The following is a 24,212-nucleotide window of genomic DNA, read 5'->3' on the forward strand; positions in this document are numbered from 1 at the left end:
TATTTATAAAGCACCAACATATATGAGCTGTACATTGAGAAGATGATGTAAGCAAATAACGTAAAATGAAATGAAACAGAAGGCACATATGATGCCAAATGAGCTTACAATCTAAAAAGTGAGGAGACACTTTATACGTAAGGTATCGGAATAACAATTGTAGCTATTGGTGGGGATACATGTCTATGGACACTACAGGCAGTTGGTGGACGTAGATGGTTTCTGGCTCATTGCAGGTACAGCAATAGCTCCTAAGTGTTAATAACTACAATGTAAACATGAGACTCTCCAAGGTATTTGGAAGATCCTGTAACAAGAAATTTCTAATCAAATAATTTTTGCCTGAATCCACTAACAAGGTTTATACTTTCAGTCTCAGGAAATGGAAGAAGTCAGAAATTCGGCAGTTTCATGGCAGAAGAGGAAATTCAGGTGGAAAGAAACATTCCCTTTACGTTAGTTCTGCTGAAATTTCTGATTTCATCTAAACAACTGTGGCAGCTAATATCACTGCAGTCATTTGCTGACAAGCACCTGATTTCTGTGTACTCTGCTCATTTCTAAGCCATCCTCAAGCAGCATGCTGATTAGTTTTCATGTTTTTCTGCTTCATTGATGGTTGCAATGTCCAGTGCTGGTATTACAGTTTTTATAACACACTGCTAAACATGAGCAATTCTACTGCGATTCTATTATATTGTCAGCGCTGTTTATATTTTCCAGAAGCTAAAAGTAAATCAGATAATAAATCAACATGAAAGACATAAAATAACATTTTGTGAGTAATACCTGAATACACCTATGCCAATTATTTACTAAATAATTATTCACTCTTCATCTTATTAAAGGATGCAGTATATATTTCAATTATTTCTTTCCTGAAATCTGAAATCATTCACTCACATAATGTAAGAACAGTAGTTCTAAGTAGCCTGTCTCATAGCACAGTAATACCTAGGATCAATAAAGACATGGGATTGAGCCATGTACAACTTTCAGTATAACATTACAAGACATCAATGTAAATGACAGGGATAGGACAGTTTGATGTCAGCACAGCACCCAATGAAAGGCCTGATATGTGTAAATAAACCAGATTTGGCAGCAGTGATCAATCAACACTAAATTGGATACTGGTCACAATTATAGTTAGATGCATCTGGAATTCCCATCTTGATCTAAAGAGACGTGTTGTACAACCAGCGTTTACCAGCGGGACACCCCGTTGCCCTCCCCCTTGTGCATTTCTAGTGAAAGCAGGTGAATGGAGCATTAATATTCCCGATAGGAATGTAAAAATATGCCCTGTCCTTTTCCAAATGATTGTGTATAAATTATTGGGCAAAATAACATGTATAAAGATCCCATTCATCTGGGATATTTATACATATTATTTTGCAATATAATTGGAGGACAGTTCCCTGCCAATGATATACATTATTGCACCATACTATAGGCTCTATAAATATATGGACATCCCAACATATGTTTGTATGTCAAGGTATTTTGTTTAATACAACTTTTTAAGTAATTAATAACATTTATATTTTAATATCTACATAAAAATATTAATTCCATTTGTGCCCCAAAAAGGAGTCTCCTTTCGTCCTTCTACATTTATAGTGTTCCTATTCTTCACAAAGATAAAAAAGTGACAATAATAAAGAACATTTTGGGTTGCATTTAGAGTTGAAGCTAAGCCATTTTTCAGCATAAAATAAGATATTTTGACCTGCAAATTCACATGAAAAATTGTGTTTCCTTGCATTCATATTACACTAATTGTATATCCATGACATGCATTTCTTTACTATGGGGAGAGATGTATCAAGCCTTGGAGAGAGATGAGAGATAAAGTGGAGAAGTGGCCACAGCAGCCAATCAGCTAACTGTAATTTATCCATAATGGGGCAGCCACAACAGTACTGTGGTGGGAGTGGCGTGGAAATGGCAAAAGCTGATTGGTTGCTTTGGGCAACTACTCAACTTTATCTCTCTCTAGGGGCTTTGCCTTTTGTAAACCGCTGCTTCCTGGTGGGTTGCAGATGAAAATTTAAAACGGCACACTGAGCTTCTCAGTGACTGCAGTTGCCATTTTACATTTTAACTGCAAGTCGACAGGAAGCAGTGGCTGTTACATTGTAAATAAAGCCCTAAGGCTTTGTACTTCCCGCTGTATATGTCTTTAACAGTGGAAAAGGAGAAGGAAGGGACAGTTATCTTATGCTAAGTACAGTATATAAGTGTTTATTTACTTGCCCTCTACTTATCGGTGGAGATAGATGCACAATTGCAAGTCAGGATGACTCCACCCTCGGAGAAAAGGCCATTGATGATTATGAACAATATTCATGATAAACACTTGCTCTTTGCAGAGCTGCAATGCAGATGTCAGGCTGAGCAGCTTGTTAGGTGCTAATCAACACAGAACAAGGTAAGGCCAATCAAAATTGGTTGGTTATGCTCCATATAGGGTATAACTTCAATGAATTGCATTGCTACAATATAGTACATTGATAAAATGTGTAATGGACTACTATTACTACTGTAAATCGATACAGAGCAGCTTTCCCTAACTCTAACCAATCAGAGTGAAGCTACTCTGTATTGATAAGTAGCTAACAGGCTACCTGACCTTTCATCTGCGTTACTGCTCATTTTTTTTTCTATCCCTAATTTTCACCCTATGTGCCTGAGGCAAACTGTCCCTTCTAGTGCCTAGCCCTAACTATCCCTCCTGGAGCCTAACCCTAACTGTCGGGGTAAGTGTCTAACCCGAACCATCAGGGTAAGTATCTAACCTGAACCATAGGGGTAAATGCCTGACCCGAACCATCAAGGTAAGTGCCTAGCCCTAACTCTAAAAAAAGTATAGACAATTTTTGTGTCAACCTTTTGGCCTTGTCTACTCGACCATTGGTACCTGTCAACCTACTTCCATGTCGACCTTTTGTCCCTGACGACCTTTTGTCCCAGTCGACCTATTGACTATCTAACATCTGGGGCCAAATGTAATAGGGTTCAAGTTTTAGTTTAAATCCAACTCGCACCGTCTTGTATTTTTTGAAAGTGCGAGTTGGTGCCGGGACTCGCAAATGTAATAGCCTGAGAACTTTTGAGCTCGAGGCTACTACACTATGCAAATCTGTGCCAGTATTTGCCTATGTAAATGCACACCTTTTAATGCGACTAGCATTAAAAGGTGCAAGTTATACAGAAGCCTTCACAGATCAGTGAGATCCATGAAGGCTTCTGTCTGTGTGTTAAAAAAAGAAATGATGTGTACCCCCTCCCCAGAAACATAACAAGCCCCAAGTTCTGTACAGCCTGTGCTGGTTTTTAAAATGCAGGGGACAAAATACATAGGGGGCCCCTGTGTTTTACAAACAAGCAGAGGGTTTTTTCTGATCCAGTCCTGGTTGTGGAAATACATGGGATAAAACAAGTAGGGGTCCCGTGTAATTTCCATAACCAGCACCAAACTTTTTCTAGCGGGGGGCTAATGCCACAGCCAGGGAAAACCTTTCACCTGGTCCCCTGGCCAAATCATTACTTGAGGTGAACTTTACGGTTACCATCAAAGCATTCAATGTTACCATAGACTTCAATGGAGATTTCACACCGTTGAAGTCTATGGAGAAGACAGGCTGACCGCACACAGCCACTCAGCGGACAGCTCCAACAGAGGCGCCCGCTAATTGGCTTGCGGCTCCTGCAATGAATGGGCACACGTGGGTCCCAGTCATTCATGCGGAGGAAGGGTATGTGTAAACATACCCTTCCTCCTGTCCGGCCTGGTATCAGGATTTCTTGGTGTTTTTTTTTAACCCCCTGGATGCCTACATGTACAGAAATGGACATGATCAACGCATAGGATGAGATGAGTATGGATTTTTTTTTCAGGTACCCATGGATGCTACTTGGAGAAGTGGACATGATTGGCTACAGGAATATTAAGTATGTGTGATATTGAGTGCGAGTGTGTATGTGAGTGTGCATGTATGTTTAAATAAAATTGTACTGTCACGGTGTGTGTGTACTGTAATTTTTTTATATTTCTATTGCAGTAGAACTACAGGTACCAGCAGGCCCGTAATGCCCTGCATGATGGTACTTGTGGTTCTCCAAGTACTAGCATGTGAGGGAGGCTTGATGGGACCTGTAGTTCTATTGCAAAACACTATTTATTTTTACACCACACATTTACACCATCAGGGTGGATCCCCAGCCTGGGCTGACTAGCGGTCAGGGGTATTGCTTTGGCCGTGGAACCCGGTGAAAGTTTCCGTGACTGTGGCATTACCCCCTCGCTAGAAAAAGTTTGGTGCTGGTTATGGAAATTACAGGGGACCCCTACTCGTTTTGTCCCTTGTATTACTACAACCAGGACTGGATCAGAAAGCCCTGTGCTGGTACTTAAAATACAGGGGCCCCCTATGTATTTTGTACCCTGTATTTTTAGAACCAGGACAGGCCTTACATAGCCCGGTGCTGGTTCTTAAAATACAGGGGCCCCCTACACATTTTGTCCCTGTATTTTAAAAACCAGCAGGCTGTACAGAGCCCGGGGCTGGTTATGGTTCTGGGGAGAGGGTGCACGTTTTTTTTTTAAAGTATTTTCATATGTACACAGAGAAACATGCACGTATCCCATGGATATGTGCATATTTCTCTGTTACTCTGACCTGCTCAGGATAAACTTGCTATCCTGAAGCTGGTCTATTGTTTTTGCGAGTTCTCAGGCAGTAATATGTGCGAGTGAAGCACTCGCACTCTATTACAGTGCCCGAGTTCTATCTAGAGAATGGGAAAGCATCTGGATGCGGGATACTTTTTTGCGAGTAATAGTAAAGCCCGAAAAATGTGAGTTTTACTATAGTCTCACCCTATTACATTTGCGAGTGTTTAACGTTAAACTCACATTTTTTTACAAATTTGCAACCTATTACATATGGCCCATGGTGTCTATCTAGACATTGTCAGCCTTTTTCCTGTTTATCTATAGTCCAGATACCATGTGGTGGAGGGTTAATTTTAATTAAAAACTTTATCATGCATACAGTGTTTTTATTTAGAACTTAGGCCCTCATTCAGACCCACTCGCAAGCGGGCGCACGTACATTAGGCGTACGTACAAAAATATTTAAATTCAATGGCTCGCTCGTATTTTCGTTCGCATCTAAAATTCCTCCCTAAACTCTGACGACCCCTCCTCTAACTAACGAGCATACGAAATAGCGAGCGTACATCCCCGAAATGGCTTGAAAGGAACGCACGCACACGTATAAACAGGAAGTGGCCTTGTCAGATGTCGATTACCTGCTCCTTTATTCTGCCTACCTCCATCAATCGTATCATGCCAATCAATGTATCAATTAGCTTAATTGTTTGTTTTTTTTCAACACAATGCAAGAAACTTTACTCTTGTCCGTGTTTGTGTTTACCCGCAGAATACGTACGGATGAAACATTCGCTTTTATTGTTCAAAAAACATGTGAACCACAATTAAACAATTGTACTATTGCTGTGGATCCCCGCATATTTCCCTGGGTTCATTTCTTTATTTAAATTTGCTTACGCATGTCACTGCATCAAGCCTATCATAACTCTCCAGAGATTTCTGGCCCTGTCGAACACATGACTCATACACTAACCAATAAAATTGCTCCTGTTAATTTCCAAAATACATTAGCCAATCAGAAAATTTTTACACACTTTATCAAAAATGATTTTTAAGAAAAACACCATTGCCATCATGAGAGCCTCCGCATTCACCAGGCGTGAGCTGCTGGTGCTTACGGAGGTCATGGATCGCCGGATCACCAGCCAGCCTCAACCCATGACCAACCGGCAGAAGCGCTCCGCGTATGCGGAGGTACGGTCCCGCCTGCGGTCCTTCGGCTCACGCCGCAACATCGGGCAGCTGGAGCGCAGGTGGTCCGACCTGCAACGGCGAACGCCCCGCTTGCTGGCATGCTTTCGCATGCAGATCCTGGCAAGTAAGTGTTATGTATTGTGGTTTTAATGTTTGTGTTTGTGGGGCAAACTGCGTGTGCATGTTTTCCTGTCTGTTCTATTTATTATTTGTACTCATATCTGCGTCTGCATGTTTTCCTGTCTGTTCTATTTATTATTTGTACTCATATCTGCGTCTGCATGTTTTCCTGTCTGTTCTATTTATTATTTGTACTCATATCTGCGTCTGCATGTTTTCCTGTCTGTTCTATTTATTATTGGTACTCATATCTGCGTCTGCATGTTTTCCTGTCTGTTCTATTTATTATTTGTACTCATATCTGCGTCTGCATGTTTTCCTGTCTGTTCTATTTATTATTGGTACTCATATCTGCGTCTGCATGTTTTCCTGTCTGTTCTATTTATTATTGGTACTCATATCTGCGTCTGCATGTTTTCCTGTCTGTTCTATTTATTATTTGTACTCATATCTGCGTCTGCATGTTTTCCTGTCTGTTCTATTTATTATTTGTACTCATATCTGCGTCTGCATGTTTTCCTGTCTGTTCTATTTATTATTGGTACTCATATCTGCGTCTGCATGTTTTCCTGTCTGTTCTATTTATTATTTATACTCATATCTGCGTCTGCATGTTTTCCTGTCTGTTCTATTTATTATTTGTACTCATATCTGCGTCTGCATGTTTTCCTGTCTGTTCTATTTATTATTGGTACTCATATCTGCGTCTGCATGTTTTCCTGTCTGTTCTATTTATTATTTGTACTCATATCTGCGTCTGCATGTTTTCCTGTCTGTTCTATTTATTATTTGTACTCATATCTGCGTCTGCATGTTTTCCTGTCTGTTCTATTTATTATTGGTACTCATATCTGCGTCTGCATGTTTTCCTGTCTGTTCTATTTATTATTTGTACTCATATCTGCGTCTGCATGTTTTCCTGTCTGTTCTATTTATTATTGGTACTCATATCTGCGTCTGCATGTTTCCCCTCTATTTCTGATTTTTTAATTCTACTGCTATTTTTTTGGGGGTTTTTTTTTATTATTTTTTTTTTTTTGGTTTGGTTGCCCGGATTTGTCCATAAACTAAACGCAATTTCTTTGACATATTTTAGGGGGACAGCCAAGACTCCGCCGTCAACGTCCATCCAGACGGCGTTCCCGCCCACTCTCCCCAACCCCCAGCCAACACTCCACCCCAAATCTTTCCCCTATTCCCCACTCCTCCCCATCCTTCCCAGACCCTCTCCCGGAAATGTCGGGCCTCCTTCCACTCCGTCCCACTTCCCCCTCTCCTCCACCCACCCCTCTTCCAATTACCCCCTCCCCGGAGTCCAGCATAACTCCGCCCCATTCTTTGGGGAATGACGGATCCTCCGAGGAGGATCATGGAGGTTTGGCCGGAGCTCCCGATTTGTCTCCCGGTATGTTTTTTTAATTTTTTTTTTAAAGCACAAACTGTTTGTATGTAATCATGTGTCGTGCCTTTCTTTGTGTTTTTGTGGCTTGACTTTTGTTGATTGTGAAGGTTTGCCTTTACCTCTTCCTGGTGATTTAAGCATACACATATCATACCTGTGGGAATTTGTACCTAGGCCTTGTATTTTTGCCAGCCCACCCTTTTTATTTCTGTTTTTGGGTTTAGGAGTGATTTGGGTTTTTTTTTAAGTTTTTCTGTGGATTCCCTATTGTTGTATTAACCCACACACTTTTCTCACCCACAGAGGAACAGAGGCGTCGGCAAGAGGTGGCGGATGTTGTGGGGCAGATGCGCCAAAATGTAATCGGCCTTCTGGTGGCCCTCGACCGGCTGTCTGGCCTCCTTCGGCATTAGATTTTTTTTTTTGTTTCTATTTTCCAAATAAATTTATTAAGACAAATATACGTTGTGGCTCATTTTTAAAAACCAAAACCAAGATAGTTTAGCCTGACATAAGTTCCTGCAAGGATTTCCCTTTTTTAAAAGTTAGATTGTGTTTTGTCTTTGTATGTCAAACAGACACCAGAAACACATAACAGTAACAATGTCATTTCCCTTTTTGGGTGTAGTGTCAATTACAGATTTCTACATTTTCCAGGTTCCTACTTGGTGCGCAAGCTGCTTAGGCCAATCTTACAAATCCCAAGGTTGGGCCAGGCTTCCTTTTGGTGTGGATTGGGAAGCTGAAAACATATTTCAGTTTTGCTCAACTGGCGTCAGTACTGGTTTACCCCTTAGTCAAATGTAACTTGTGTTAACCTGGTTACACTTGCTGTTAACGTCCCAAAAAAGGAAGACCATTTCACTCTTCAAACATTTATTCACAACATAACAGAGAAAACAAAGTGGTCACTCCCAAAAAAAATACACAGTGATAAATTCAAATACAACACATACCAAGAAATAATTAAATAAAAACACAAAATCAAGAACTGGTTGACGAAGGACCATGCCAACATGATTCCACAAACATGGCGTTGCGATATGGGTTCCAGAATATATGCCCAAAAGGACCAGATCCAGGTTTGGTAAGGGTAGCAGGAAGTAGTGAGCGTTGGAGTGCCAAAGATTATGTGAACAAACAGAAGATGGTGAGAAAAATAAAAAAAAATTAGATGTTCGCCAAAAAACACAAACACATTAGGTATAAACACTGGAGTTTTGTTCAAACTTACCGAAAAAATCTGGCCACCACATCATCGCGTATGGCCCCCCCACATACTGACCTTCGACCAACGTCGGGGGGGCCATCCTCAGGTAAGGCATCCTCTGGCTGCATTGGGACACCACTCCTTATGGCAATGTTGTGAAATATCCCACACAGGACCACAATTTTCGACACCATATCCGGCACATACATGAGCTCGCCACCAGAGCGGTGGAGGCATCTGAATCGGCCTTTTAAAAGGCCGATACAGCGCTCCACCACTTGCCTGGTGGCTGTAAGTGCGGAATTATACGCACTTTGTGGCCCTGGTGTGGGAGCCAAATAAGGAGTGAGCAGCCAGGACATGCAAGGGTATCCACTGTCTCCTGTGAACAAAAATAGACCACATCAGGAACACTGTGTATCAAGCTTAACATTGTTATGTACTAAAGGTCTCCACTTACCCAGAAGCCACGCATCACCAGCTTGTAGGTTGGTTAATTTCTGCCATATCCCTGATTGCCGGATGACGAAGGAGTCATGAGCACTTCCGGGTAATTTAGCATTCAGGGACAGGATCTGGAGGGAGGCATCACATACCACCATTACATTCAGGGAGTGATAGTGTTTCCTGTTTCTAAATATTGCCTCCAGCCGTGCTGGAGGCTGAAGTGGTATGTGAGTACCATCCACAACCCCTATGATGTGTGGGAAGCCAGCTATTTGGTAAAAATTGGCCTTGGCCACACTAAGGGCACCCATATCCAAAGGCATTTTAATAAAATGATGGAGGTGCTTGAAAAGTGCCTCCATCACTGCCCTCAGGATCCTGGAAAAGGAGGATTGGGAGATGCCCGCCACTATTCCCACCGTTGTTTGAAACGATCCTGAGGCACAGAAATGTAACACCGCCATAAATTGCGTCAGTGGTGGTATTGCTGTTGGACTGTCAATTTGCCGCTCAAGATCACTTTCTATTAATGAGAGAGTGTCTATGATGATTTTGGGAGGTAGACGGTAGCGTCTTAAAACCTCATCATCGGGCATTCCAAAAAGGGTGACACGTGTTCGAAATATCTGGGGCCTTGCATGCCTACGATGCCTACGCCTGGGACGAGTTTGAGGTTGGTCGTCTTCCGGGAGCAGGGCCAGAACAATTCGCCCCAGATCTACCTGAAATTCAAAGTTTACAATGTAAGGCTTTTGACCCACCCCAAAAGTAATAAAAAACAACTTAGCTTTCTGATACCATCCATAGCTGCTTACATGCCGGGGTATTGTCATGATACGTATAAACTGTAAAAAAGCCAACAATGAGACTTCAAAAATTTAGAGGGTGTTTTTTTGGTTTAAAAATTGTTGCAAGCCAACACAGAAAATAGCGGAAAAACACATTTGGCCATCGATGAAAACGACATTGCACACCGTACGTCAAATAGGGTTCAAATGGACCCAAAAAATGGAAAAGGGAAAAGCAAAACTGGATTATATGATGAATAAGCCGTCAAAAATGCGGTAATTAATTCGCAAATGCAAGTCACTACACCAACAGTCAAAAATGCGGTAATTAATTCGCAAATGCAAGTCACTACACCAACAGTCAAAAATGCGGTAATTAATTCGCAAATGCAAGTCACTACACCAACAGTCAAAAATGCGGTAATTAAGTCGCAAATGCAAGTCACTACACCAACAGTCAAAAATGCGGTAATTAATTCGCAAATGCAAGTCACTACACCAACAGTCAAAAATGCGGTAATTAATTCGCAAATGCAAGTCACTACACCAACAGTCAAAAATGCGGTAATTAATTCGCAAATGCAAGTCACTACACCAACAGTCAAAAATGCGGTAATTAATTCGCAAATGCAAGTCACTACACCAACAGTCAAAAATGCGGTAATTAATTCGCAAATGCAAGTCACTACACCAACAGTCAAAAATGCGGTAATTAATTCGCAAATGCAAGACAAAAAATGGACTTACCCAACTCGAATATATAAGATTTCCACAAAAAACTTCTTTGGGTCCGAAAACCAAAAAAAACTAAAAAAGATGAAATGAGTGTTAAACAAATTAACGAACCACAAAACAGAAGAATACACCAATTGGCCACAAATTTGAATGCACAAAACTTACCAAATCAGGAAAGGATGTGGAAAAAATGAAAAAAATGCGAACGGAAAAACCAAAGAAATGTAGCAAAAACAAACGAAAAACCAACTCAGCCAAATCCTCCAAACGCAAACAACCAAATCCAAACCACTTAACCGACAACACTCCAACAACCCCACCTCGACTCCACACACACCAAGCCATAAATAGTGTTTATTTTCCCGCACAAATTAAGGATGAATCATAGGGACGCACAATCAATGATGCGGCCGCAAACTAAGGACGCATGTATAAATACGTCACGAAATCACATAGAATTTCTGGATGATTTCATGCTGGAAGCAGAGACATGGCTTCAAACCAGGGAAACAATGGTCAAAATTGCGGCGGTAAGGCCTTCATGCATTTTGTGTCAATGATTCTTTTAAAACATAATATTGTGCAAGTTGTGAAGTGGCTAAATCTGCATATTTACCCAAATAGGTGAGGAGGATGACATGGAAGAGACTGCTGGCCCCAGTCAACCCGCCAAAGCTGGCAAAAAAAAAAGGCAGCCACATTTCACAAGCAAGGAGATGGAGGTTTTGATCCAGAAGTGCGTTGACATCCTGCCCCAGGCAGCCAGCAATATGAGCCAAAGCCAGAAGTGGAGAATGTGGGAGGAGGTCGCCGTTGCTGTCAATAGGGTGGGTGATTATGTCCGTCTAGCCCGGGATGTCAAACGGCGGTAAGTAAACACTTTCCCATCCTAGAAACAAACCCCATTGTAAAAAAAAGGATAATGGTTCCAAATTCATTCCACAGATGGGCAGACTTCAAATATCGTCTAAAGCAAAAACTTGCCGACAGGGCTAGGCATGCAAGGGGGACAGGTGGGGGTCCCACCCCTGTGTCATTGGAGTTGACAGACTTAGAAGAGATGGCACAGGGGTGTGTGCAGGCTGTGGAGGTGTTTGGCGTGTCCAACATGGATACGGACATGCCAGACTTTGCGGCTCCTCATGTTGGCCAAGGTAAGTCTTGTGATGTCACCAACTCAGAAATGCTATTGTGCCAATATGTAGATTCTAATGTGAGTCTTTTCTCCAATTTCCTAACAGAGACAGAGGCGGATGAGTCTGCTCCAGAGGGGAGCCTTGGGCGCAGAATTTCTGCTGGCTCTGCAGGGGAGGAACCAGTACATCCGGCTGAGGACCCTGCAGAAGCCAGTCCAGGGCGTGCCCCCTCGCAGGCAGTGGGCCTCCTCACAGAACTCAATTTTAAATCGGATTGCCATACGGAGATTCTGCAGAGGATGGACGCCAGTCTGATACGGGTGGCTGAGGCCCTGGAGCAAAATGCTGCGGCCAACGTGACCATTGGTCAGGCCCTGGCGGAAAATACCAGGGCCAACATCCGCATCGCCGATGCCCTGGAGCAGCTCGTTCGCCAGCACATGGTGGAGCCGACCTCCCTTCCTGCCGGAACATCCGGATCCTCCACCTCTGGCACAACATCAGCCAATCCTCCAAATGTGCCTAGCCCTGTGCCTAGTCCAGAGGCCACAACATCTGCCTCTGGACAGGCCAGCCCGATGGCATCCCGGACCCGGTCTGGCGCCCACCCTCACCCAGCCAAACGGGCGAGAAAACGGTGACAGCAATGGCGACTTTTCCCACACTCCTTCTGTGCTTGGCTCATATTCCTTTCTGGTCAAAACTTCCCTCTCCTTTCTTGTGAAATGTTTTTAAATTTTGTATTTACGCTTATGTTAGTAGTTATGTTATATTTTTTTTTGGATCAAATATCTTGGCCACAAAAAAAGGCAATACAATATTAGGCCAATTTGTTTGTGTGTAAACAATAAATTAAAAACAAAACACTGACATTGTATTGTGACATTATTGTACAAATGGGTTACATTTAATCCAGGCCTTAAACGCAAAAACTGACCCTCTTAAACAAAAAAAAAGGCCTCACATAGCGATGCAAATTCCACAGTAAACCAAAAAAAAGGGGAGCTAATTAAAAGATGATGACATTATTGTTACAATAGGCCATAACCACCAAATTGTGGCCAAAATAAAACCCCAAAAATGTACGCTAATTGATTGTGTAATCATGACATTAGCAGCTCTGATTTCCACCTGCGTACGCTTTTGTGCTATCCCAATAAACTGCTTTCCAAACACATACCAAGCCGGATTTCAATCCAACACTAATTACTTTACTGACCAGCCGCGATTAATCGCTGCACCATCGTGGAGTCCCGGGACGGAGGAGAAGGCCATCGCCAATGTGGTCGAGTAATCCTGACCCTAAGCTGTGCGAGCATTTTGAAGGGAAAGCGGATGTTTCAGTGACGTATGAGACGGTCCGAACACATTTGACGTTCGCATCTGCTAATGTATGTACGCCCCAAAAACGCCTCGCCACGCCTGCGTTTTTTCATCTCCACCCCCGTCAACACCCAAAAACGCCCTGTTCTGTCAATCACATTTGACATGTCACTTCCTGTACGCTATTTTAGGAACGAGAGAAAAAAAGCTCGCAATCTGCCGTACGCACATGCGCAGTGTAACACAGACGCATGCGCGGTTAGTCAACATCGGAACGCAACGAGCGTACTGTTGTTAACGTGCGGCTCTGAATGAGGGCCTTAATTAGTTCTTTATGTTCTGATAACATTATTCTAGGGAGCACCTCCCAAATATCTACATTGCAGAAAATATATTTGAATTTTACTATCTAGAATCAGTGATTGAGATTATTTCTAATGCTGTCACATTTGTGCAGACTACTCTCCTGCTCTATAGTGTTTTTATTTAAAAGTATTTTTTTGCTGGTGCACTACAGGTCCCAGAAGGCTCTAGATGCTGGGCTATTTGGCACTTGAAGATCTTAAAGCACCTGCGTGCACTGGCAGCCATGGGTATGCTGGACTGTAATTCTAAAATCATCAGTGTCCCCAAGACATTTAGGGCCTCATTCAGAGGCGGTCGCTTGGGCGCGATCGATCGCAACGAGCGATTTTTTTGTCATGAGCGCATGCGTGTAGTCGGCATTGCGCGTGCGCAAGCCAGTTCTTGCAAGCTATATGGAGTCTGTCGTCAGTCACTACTTGATCGTAGCTCTGATTGACAGATAGTTCCGTTTATGGGTGGTAACAGGGGAAGGTACATGTGAACGGGGGCGTGGCGCTGCAAATGCAGGCGTGTCTGTCGTAAAAAGGGAAATTTAAAGGCGTGCATAAATTACTGAGCGGGTCATCGCACACGTCATACCGCAGCCTTTAGGATGCTACTTCTCGTAGTGCTTGAGTTAGCCCAGGGTCTACCTCAAGCACTGCGACTGCAGGCAATGGTTTCTGCCTCTGCCGATGTCTGGAGTCAATTAACAAAGTAACAGGTGTTTGTCATTGCAATGTATATTAGCAAAGTGGTTGCGAAAATTGGCTTTTTTTTCTTTTTAAAAGGACATTACATTTGGTTGGTCTCGGTATGTGATATTTATATTACATTTGTTTGCAAAACCATTTTAAATACATTTAATAATCATAATTCCCTTTTTTTGGTTCAAATGCTAAATACATGTTTTTGTAGATGTTTTTTTATATTTTTTTAGGATTGTGGTACTGCACATCCCAGCATGCTTTGTTTTTTTTTTTTTATTATTAATAAAGCCCATAGCCAGATTTCTTAAACCAAACATCAAAAAACACATGCAAAATTTACACTGGAAGAATAAACAAAAAAAAACAAAGCGATTGCACGCTGCTTGCATCCGCATCGAAATAGGCAAAAGAACCATCGAAAGTGCAGATGTGAAAACTTGACTCTGCTAAAAAACCACGATGGTCACATAGCTTGGCGCCAGCGACCGACAAATTTCTGCGACTGTGGTCCTCGCTCACCACTTTATGAGACTCAGGAGGTGTGTTTTCATTGTGATGGGAGTTTCCTCGCCTACGATGTGCGCTGCGATTTTGCGCTTATTTGCATTTTCTCGCTCTGTTATGATGCGATCGATCGTGCCCTAGCGACCGCCTCTGATTGAGGGCCTTAGTGCTGCACAGGCTTGCTGAAACTAATAGTGTGCTGGGGGAAAAAGCTGAGATTTATTTTTGAACTGTTTATTCCCACAAAACCAAATGGGCATGGGTGTTGGTTTCAGCACATGGCTGATTCCCCTACAGAAATCAACCCTGTCCTGATCAGATTACGACTGGTTGACATTCACAGGGCACCCCACACTGCCAGGTTTGCAATTATAGGGTGAGATGTATAATGTATTGACCATATTTGCATGCTGCATTTTTAAACACAGGTATGCAGCAATATCTACACGCTGGTACAGTTATTCTGATAGACAGATGTCCCGGGGAAAAATCATTTTACGGATTTATGACCGAGGGGTCCTAATAGGCATGCATGGCCATCTTGCGAAAAAAGCTTGCTACATATGACCTTTCTAATACATATGGGGATCTACAGTATTTGCATTTGATAATGCTTTCTTCGTTTTCTGGGGTTTTATTGCATTTTACACTTTGATACATCCTGTTTATAATGTTACCAGCCCTGCCTGTCATAGTCTACAGTAGGGCTTAGGCAGGGGGATAGCCCATGATGTTCATCTTCTACCAGCACTAGGCCATAAGAGATAATGCTTTTTTTTTGCTGTTGTTTTTATTTTTATTTATTTATATTTATATTTATTAAAAACTGTTTATCACCAGTTGAAGATGATGAATTGTGTCTACAATATTTTGCCACACTGAGAGCATATCTCTGTGTGCACAAAACATTTCATGTACATGCAATTACATGTTTATTTTGATACATGTAAGTAAAATAAATGTTTGTTGGTTTTTTTTGCAGCACACTTCTTACATTTGTGGTTTTGACGTAAATGCAGCCTACTCTTAATAAAAACAATACAGTGATAATATTATATTCAGAAAAAGCAACAACAACAACAACAACAAAAAACAGAATTCAATTATTAAACAACTTGTGATATCAACACTTGAACCACCCTTAGTCAGCAACTGTTGATTGAGCTAAATAAGTAAAGAGAATAGCCTTAGCTTCTTTGAGTGCCTTTACAATGCAAGATGATCATAAAATGTTCTCTCCATAGTAATGGAATGGAAGGACATTTTTTAATTTCACTCAAGTACTTTTACTCTTGAACCTGCATTAAGTATACTGCAAATTGTTTAGCAAATTGTAAAGGTTTAAATTTACCACAATTTAGAAATTATATAACAAAATTAGAGAAAATTGCACATATTATATATATATATATATATATATATATATATATATATATGATCACAGATTTGGTTTCAGTACATTGATTTAGTCACTGCAATCAGTCATTGAACAGTAACAATGTTTACTGTAAATGATCATTACGAGAGCTGTAAATTACTCTAAATGGCTCAATTTCAGCACCATGGATAGAAACATTGACTGCAGTACTTCAGTTCATCCATGATATACAGTACCAGTTACAAGATATATATTATTTACTGGGTAGCTTGAATGGAAGACTGGACACCGTCCCAATGTTTATGCAAATGAGAAAAGTTCAGAAATCCCTTACTGCGCATGCAGGAAACCAAGTGTCCTATGCCATTCTCAAATGCGTAAAGCATCGCTAACACTTGAGAAGGGGTTTACAATCCCTGAGCTTTTCAGGGTGGAGACTGGTAGGTGACCTAAAGAGATTGCAAAAAGGGGCCGTTTCATGGACATGTTATAGGAGTGTAATGGGTGTGCCGGCGAATGCTGCTGAAATCTCAATCGCAAATACAATGCTTCAGAGGCCATGTCTACTTTGATTTGAGGAAAGTAGCTAGAGTAGACCCTAGTCTATGCCAAAGTCTGCTAATTGAAAATTACAACCGGATATGATATAATATAAAGGCATCCTCTCCTCACATAAAAAATACTTGCATCTCATGTCTGTATTGTAGACATAAGATGTTTTGTTAATTAAGATGTTGTGTTTCCATAATACACCAAAAATTACCATATATTGTAGATATTCCAGAAACACTATTTGTGAATTATTTTGTATATTACATACAGATTGCACTTGTGTTTTCTTTCATCTTCATTGCTGGGAAACTTTCCTTAAAAACATTAAAATTAGACAGAGGTAAGGCACAGGCAATTTACTGGTTTGTCTTTGGCAAAGGAGAATTAAATGGTAACTATGAAAGTACCTTTCCATCTAAGGACACCTTGGTGGAAATCTTTGAAATCTGGCACACAACTGACATTTGCTTTATTGTTTTAACAAATGACAATTAGAATCAGATGGGCTAATTATGTTTACTGTACATCTTTTCAGTTATCTGTGCATTAGTTGCATAAATGTCTCCCAATGTATTTTATAAATACTGGCATGAGGCCCAAACATGGCCAGCTTGATTTGTAAACCACATATTAGCTAATATATAAACAATGTATTCTCTATTGTCCACGTAAAATTGAATACTGAAACTAATTAATAAAATGTATTTTGTTCTGCTTATCAGGTAAAGGCAGATATCTGTGATGAGGGTTGGCTATGGGAGACCGGCAGTCGAAATGCCAGCTGTCAAAAGACCGACAGTGACATCCCGATGCCCAGATTCCCATCAGGGGCTACGTAAGTATTCTAACCCACCACCCTTCGCCCCCTAACCCTCCCTTCCTACATCCTATCACTAACCCTACCTCCCCCGCACCCTAACCCTCCCCGTTAGTGCCTAAACCTAACCCTCCCCCCTTAGTGCCTAAACCTAACCCTCCCCTCTTACTGTCTAACTGTAACCCCCCTGGTGGTGCCTAAACCTAACCCCCTCTGTCCGCAGCATAACCCAAACCTCCCTCCTCCCGCGGCCTAACCCTAACCCACCCCCGTGGTGTCTAAAACTAACCACACACACCCCCCCCCCGCGTATAAGCTAATCCGACGCTATGCTTACGTTCGGAATGCCGCCTGTCGGGATTCCGGAATCGTCATCTCAACTGATGTCGGGATTCTGGCGCCAGGATTTCGACCACCGGAATCCCGTGCCACTGTACATTGACTACATCCCCTGTGGTCATTACTACAGTAACATCAAGGTGATTGTAGTAAATGTTATGGTTTGTAACCTACAGCTCTCTGATTAGACAGCTGTGTATAATGTATAGGCTGACATTAGCCACCATAATAGCGAGCAAGCTCTTACATTATTTAAAGTAACTTACCAAAATGCATTACTTCCAGTGTCACTCTCAACTACTCTATCACTGATTTTTTTTTTTTCAACTTGGTTTTCACAATAAAATTCAATGGGTGTAAACAAAAGTAATGATCTCATTAGTAAGATGTGCTTCTAATATAAATAGCAACCTTTCTAGATTTCTACATTACTGAGTATTTAAAGCCTCTCTTCTAGTCAGCCATGACAGTAATATCTGTTCACCACTTATTAACATCTGATATCACAGAGATTGTGGCTTCCATTTGGTCCACCCATTCACACTTCCCTCTTCAGCAACCACACAGCCCAGGTGTTAATGTGTCAATATGAAGACAGCAGGGAAGGAGAGGTGCTCACTACTCACCATGCTTCTAGTTCCAGTGCAGGAGAAGCAGAAGTCAGGGGGCGCAGCCACTGTACAGGAAGAGCTGCCCCCCTATGGTAAGAAAGTGTGTCCAGATTAGCACAGTGGCACGGGTGCGCCCAACAGCGCCCCTATAATTTTTGTGCCATTCTGCCAGGGAACGATAACAGTGGTCTATTTCAAACTGGGAAAATTGAGATCACTGCCTCCCCATCCCATTGGATCAGGCACCCAAAGTATTGGCTCCATTTGCTCCAGCCTCACTATGCCCCTCCCCCAGACCTTACTCGTTTTTACAAATGAGGACTAGTACTGATTAAAAGGTGCTGCAGATAGTGCTGCCACCAGTGCATAGTCACTGCAAATATATTTATCATAACTCGCTTGGCCACAGAGCTTCAGGAGATGAAATATAGAGATAATTATTATGTATGGGGACATAGCTATTGGCTTTTCATGTGTTGCTACTGCTTATTCATCATTAGCCAATTGTGTTAAACATGCCAGCAGGTACCATCACACCGTTGGTTGGTTAAAAGTTGGCAACCTTTCAATGCTACAGTCTATTGTATTTTCACTAAATAACTAGTAATAATGCTTTTGTAACTTGGGACTCCATTTACTAACGAGTTTCATGGCTAGTGATAATTTTGTTTTGCTCTCGCCACATTTTTTTAATAATTTTTCAGCTTGTATTTATTAATCATTATGTTGTCTGCGAGCGCTATGATGGAGAAGGAGGAGGTCTGCCAGCTGATGCGGGAGGGTGGAAGGGAGGGGGCACCAGCTGCCGCTGCTGTGAGAGGTAAGAAGGAGGGAGGTCTGCCAGCTGATGCGGGAGGGTGGAAGGGGGGGCACCGTCTGCTGTGCACTGGGGGGGAAGGAGGGCTCTGGCTGCTGCTGCTGGTGAAAAGCAGGGGGACACATAAAAGACACCACTGTAGGGAGGGGGTGGAGACTAGGAAGCGGAGAGTTGGATGAAAGGAGTGGAGAGTGGGAGGGAAGGGGTCTAGCTGCAGCAGTGAATTGTGGGCAAGGACCTGGATGCTGCAGCCTCCAGCCGGGACCATAGCGCTCGTCAGCGCTAGATAACAGCACCTCCAGGACGGAGAAATCAAACTAAGGCAACGAGCGGTTCAAAATACTGCTTGCAGATGAATACAGGTCCGCATAGATTTTGAATGGGGATATTAAAAAAAATGCAAGCTGAAAACCAGCGCTATTTACATTAATAAATACCAGATTCCTCTGTAACACATGTAAGGAGTTTGAAAAGTGCTCAAACTCGTTAGTAAATGGAGCCCTTGATGCCTTATCAAAATATCAGATACATTTTCCATTGAAGGTAACTGAACATAGTTTAATTATGTGGCTAGTTTGTTTCTAGTTTGCTACATGGGTTTCATGGCTTCAGGGTCACATGGGCAATTTGGTTCCACTGAATTCAATTTATGATCAATTGTACAATATTTAACCTTCTTACTAATTGTCCCCACGTTTTTTTTAAACTAAAGCTGGGTACACACTGTACAATGTTGTCTTCAGATCAACAAACTTTCGATTTGTCATGAAAAATTGTTCCGATAGTTAAGCACACACACTATACAATTGTTTCTTCTGATCCTCCAATGTATCTCTCCTATAGGTCAGAAAGAAAGATCATGACCCTGTACAAACTGCACAGATTTACATATGCACCATAAGAAAACCTGTCAGCAGACCAGTCATCAGCACATACACATTGGAAAATGTTTACAATACCATTACCAGATATATTGCATCTTATGAACTTCTTATTAATTGCGATCATCCGATGAGTCCAAATTATCGGAGGAACAAGAAGATTGTACTTGAATATACATTAAACGAGCCTGTCAGGCCTTCAACTACTCAGATGGTCTGATAGATAACTGTACAGTGTGTAACCAGCTTAAAGGTGGGATGCACTAAGCATCGCATTTGCGATCCCGTGCAGCCCACCTATCATCGGGTACATACCGCGGTATGTACTTAGAACTGCGATTTACATCACAAAGAACAGATCTCCTGATAAAAGCTGTCCTTTGCAATGCCCCCAGATAGAGGAACTTCCGGGTTTAACAGCCAGAAGTCCCTCTCACGTCCTTCTGCTCATATGCAGAAGGACACGTGCCGCGGGGGGGGGGGGGATGGGAGGATCTGATTGGATCCCTCTCAGGGGAGGCATACCGATAAGAAGCCCATAGGCTGCTATTGGGTACCGCCACCCACCGTGACAAAGTATTCCGATGCTTAGTACATCTGAGAAATGCGGTGAAACTCCAGCTGCATTTTTGGGGGTTTGCTGCATTTTTCACTTTAGTACATCCTGCCCTTTGTCATCTAATAAAGTTATTTTGTTTAGGAGTCTTCCAGTTATGTCCATTAACACTTCTCTTTGTAGACAAAGCTGTTACCTGACGTGTTGCAATTGAACATAAAGGGGTCTATTTACTAAGCAGTGTTAGGAGACAAAGTGAAATAAGATAAGGTACCAGCCAATCATCTCCTCACAGGCTGTGTCTCCTAACACTGCTTAGTAAATAGACCCCAAAGTATTTTGGAGTTTGTATTTAATACTATGTAATAAACATTCTAAAACTCATATAATTACACTGGGATAAAAAGTTAAAAAGGGGATATAGGACCTGATTCAGAGTGGTAGGCAAACCCAATGGATTACTTACATCTCTGATGTTTGTCGATCTGTACTGCACATGTGCAAATCTGTGTCTGTGAAAACGGTCACAGTGCCCCCTAAGCCACAGCATGTTAACTTGCTGCAGTCATTTGGAGGTGGGGAAGGGGGTGTGATGGGCTTGGTTCTGAGTTGCAAGCGTTACAAAAAACGAGGGGGTGTCGACCCTGTTTTCTGGGCATGTCAAGGCCCGTGGATGCGTTCTTGGATGCAGCTTCACAGTCCAGGTAGGGTGAAATACATGTCCTTCCTGTGTAACCTGAGTGTTACTTGGATGACCAATGCTCGCGTAAATGATCCGATGCTGTGTCTGAAGATCAAAAAAGCCTGCAGCGGGTGTCTTTCTGATACAGATGCCTCCTGCTGCTTTTATATATTTTGCAGAGTAGCTGCGTGCACAGACGCATATGAACACCCCATTGTCATGCAGTTACATGCGTACTATTGGATACAGAGCATGCTCAGTATCCACGGACTTGTGTGCATACCTGAATTGGCCCCTTTATCTTCAGACACATATTTTTCAGTTCTTTTACATACTAAGGTATTAAATACAAACTGGAGATACATTCTATCAGACTACTTTCTATGTTTAAATGCAATGGTTTCTTTGAAAGCTCTTTAGTGAATGTCTAATACCAGTTGATATCAATAAAAAAAAAACTGTAGCTTTGCACAGGGACACAATAAGAATAGATGTTCTCTGGAGTCATGTCAACACTATCTTACTCTAAGCAGCAATCTAGACAAAAAGTCAAAAATAAAGTACACACTACATCACTGAGCAACATGCACTTTAGGAATAGCAAATTCAGCATAGAGGGCCTGATGCAGAGGTGCATATAGTACCGATGTTTGTGCAGTTGAGCGATGTTTTGCAACTGCGCATGGCAAAAAGTTTAGAAGAACCTTCGAACGTGTGAACCAATGTGTGCGATGGGGCACACATTTGTGTACATCGTTGTTACTTGAGATGACATCTATGATCCATGGGTGTTTCAGGGTGGAGACTGGGAGGTGACCAAAAGTGATAGCACAAAGAGGAGGTGGCATGGATGTATTATAGGACTGTCAGGGACATGTTTCCGGCATGTGGCTGGATTCTCTTTCACAGCACGGCAGTCACAGTGCCCATATTTTGAGAAAGCTACTGTACAAAGGAGGCTGTGTGCCTGGCAGGGGCTGCTGGGGAGTCACTGCTGCAACCAATGGTACGGCAATGGTGGAGAGATCGAATCCACCATCGCAGTTAAGCATTCCTCAAATATGAAAAGTGGGTGTTGCACGGTCTGCCTAGTCTGTTGCACGGAAGTACACAAGATGAATGCTCCAGCTGAAATATGCATATTTTCGCACTTGTGAATGCACAAGAAATCGCAGCCGTGCATGTACTGCATGCACCTCTGAATCAGGGCCAGACACCTACACTATATGGACAAAAGTATTTGGCCACAACTGTTAATTATTGAATTGAGATGGTTCAATCAGACCCGTTGCCACAGGTGTATAAAATCAAGCACCTAGCAGTCTCCATTGCAAACATTTGATACAAAATGGGTCGTTCTGAAGAGCTCAGTGACTTCAAGCGTGGTATTGTGCCACCTTTGCAAAAAAACGGTTTGTGAAATGTCATCCCTGCTGGATATTCCAAGGGCACCTGTAAGTGATATTATTATAAACTGGAAGCTTTTAGGAACAACAGCAAATTCAGCCACGAAGCGGAAGACAACGTAAAATCAACTACTGCTAAGACGCATGGTGCGTAAAAGTTGTCAACGCTCTGCTGATTCCTTAGCTAACGTGTTCCAAACTTCCACTGGCATTAATGTAAGCACAAAAACTGTGAGGGAGCTTAATGGAATAGATTTCCATGGCCGAGCAGCTGCATGCAAGCCTCATCAAGTCCAATGCCAAGCGTCGGATGGAGTGGTGTAAAGCACAGCGATGCTGGACAGTGCAAACATGTTCTGTGGAGTGATGAATCACGCTTCTCTGTTTGGCAGTCAGATGGGTGAGTCTGAGTTTGGTGGATGCCTGGAGGACGTTATCTGTCTGACTGCATTGTGCAAACTGTGAAGTTTGATGGAGGAGCGATAATGGTATGGGGATGTTTTTCAGGGTTTGGGCTTGGCCCCTTATCTCCAGTGAAGGGCAATCTTAATGCTTCAGCATACGAAGACATTGGACAATGCTATGCTTCCAACTTTGTGCCCTTTTCTATTCCAACAGGCAAGGACTATAAAGAAATGGTTTGATGAGTTTGGTGTGGAAGAACTTGACTGGCCCACACCCTGATCTTAACCCCATGGAGCACCTTTGGGATGAACTGAAATGGAAATTCTGGTACAAAATCAGTGCCTGACCTCATAAGTGCTCCACAGAATGAATGGGCACAAATTCTCAATTTCTCAAATTCTCAAGGAAACACTCCAAAATCTTGTGGAAAGCTTTCCAAGAAGAGCGGAAGCTGTTATAGCTGCAAAAGGGGGACCAACTCCATATTACAGTGTATGTATTTGAATACAATGTCTTTACCGCCCCTGTTGGTGTAATGGTCAGGTATAATACTTTTATCCATATAGTGCATGTTTAAAACACCAGCTATTGGTATGTCTAAGTACACACCTGGAAGATTATACTCACAATCCACGATTTTCTGAGATTTGAAATGATCTTGATAACATCCGTTTTCCATTGTACACACTACTGAATTATCTGTTCCTAACTGAACTATGATGGTCCTGGTTCTGAGTTGCATGCAAAAGCGAACGCAGCATGTATTGGCGGTCGCCCATCGGCAAATGGCCTACAAGCTCCTTACCTGTGTATACTAGTGTGGTCGAATGTACAAGAACGGAGGTGCCACTATTAGTGCATATGCACACTATAAAACCAATTGGTGAGTCTTTAGAAGCCACCATCGATTGCACCATCGAAACGTGCACTAGCTCTATGGCAGTTGCAGTTTCTCTGTCTGACCAAGGCCTCCTATGCCTGGGGATATGCAATGACACATCCGCAACACTCACATAATACGCACACTGAACGGACAATTTATGCGTGCATTAGTAGCCACCTCCCAGTCACCGCTCATCACTTTTTCGTCACCTTTCTGATACCGTCTGAATCAATCGCAACAGCACCATTGAGCAAATACTCTGTGTATTGCATGCGTCGTAGGGGTTTTCA

At 42.3% G+C, this 24,212-nt stretch overlaps 1 protein-coding gene across 4 annotated transcripts in view; it reads right to left on the reverse strand.

Moving 5' to 3' along the window:
• KCND2 (potassium voltage-gated channel subfamily D member 2) overlaps positions 1–24,212 on the reverse strand; it is a 456,159-nt gene that overhangs the window by 429,504 nt on the left and 2,443 nt on the right. The gene's annotated exons all lie outside the window — the stretch shown is intronic.

Source organism: Taudactylus pleione, unplaced genomic scaffold (genome assembly GCF_031769625.1).
Source record: "Taudactylus pleione unplaced genomic scaffold, aTauple2 ptg000041l, whole genome shotgun sequence".
NCBI lineage: Eukaryota > Metazoa > Chordata > Amphibia > Anura > Myobatrachidae > Taudactylus > Taudactylus pleione.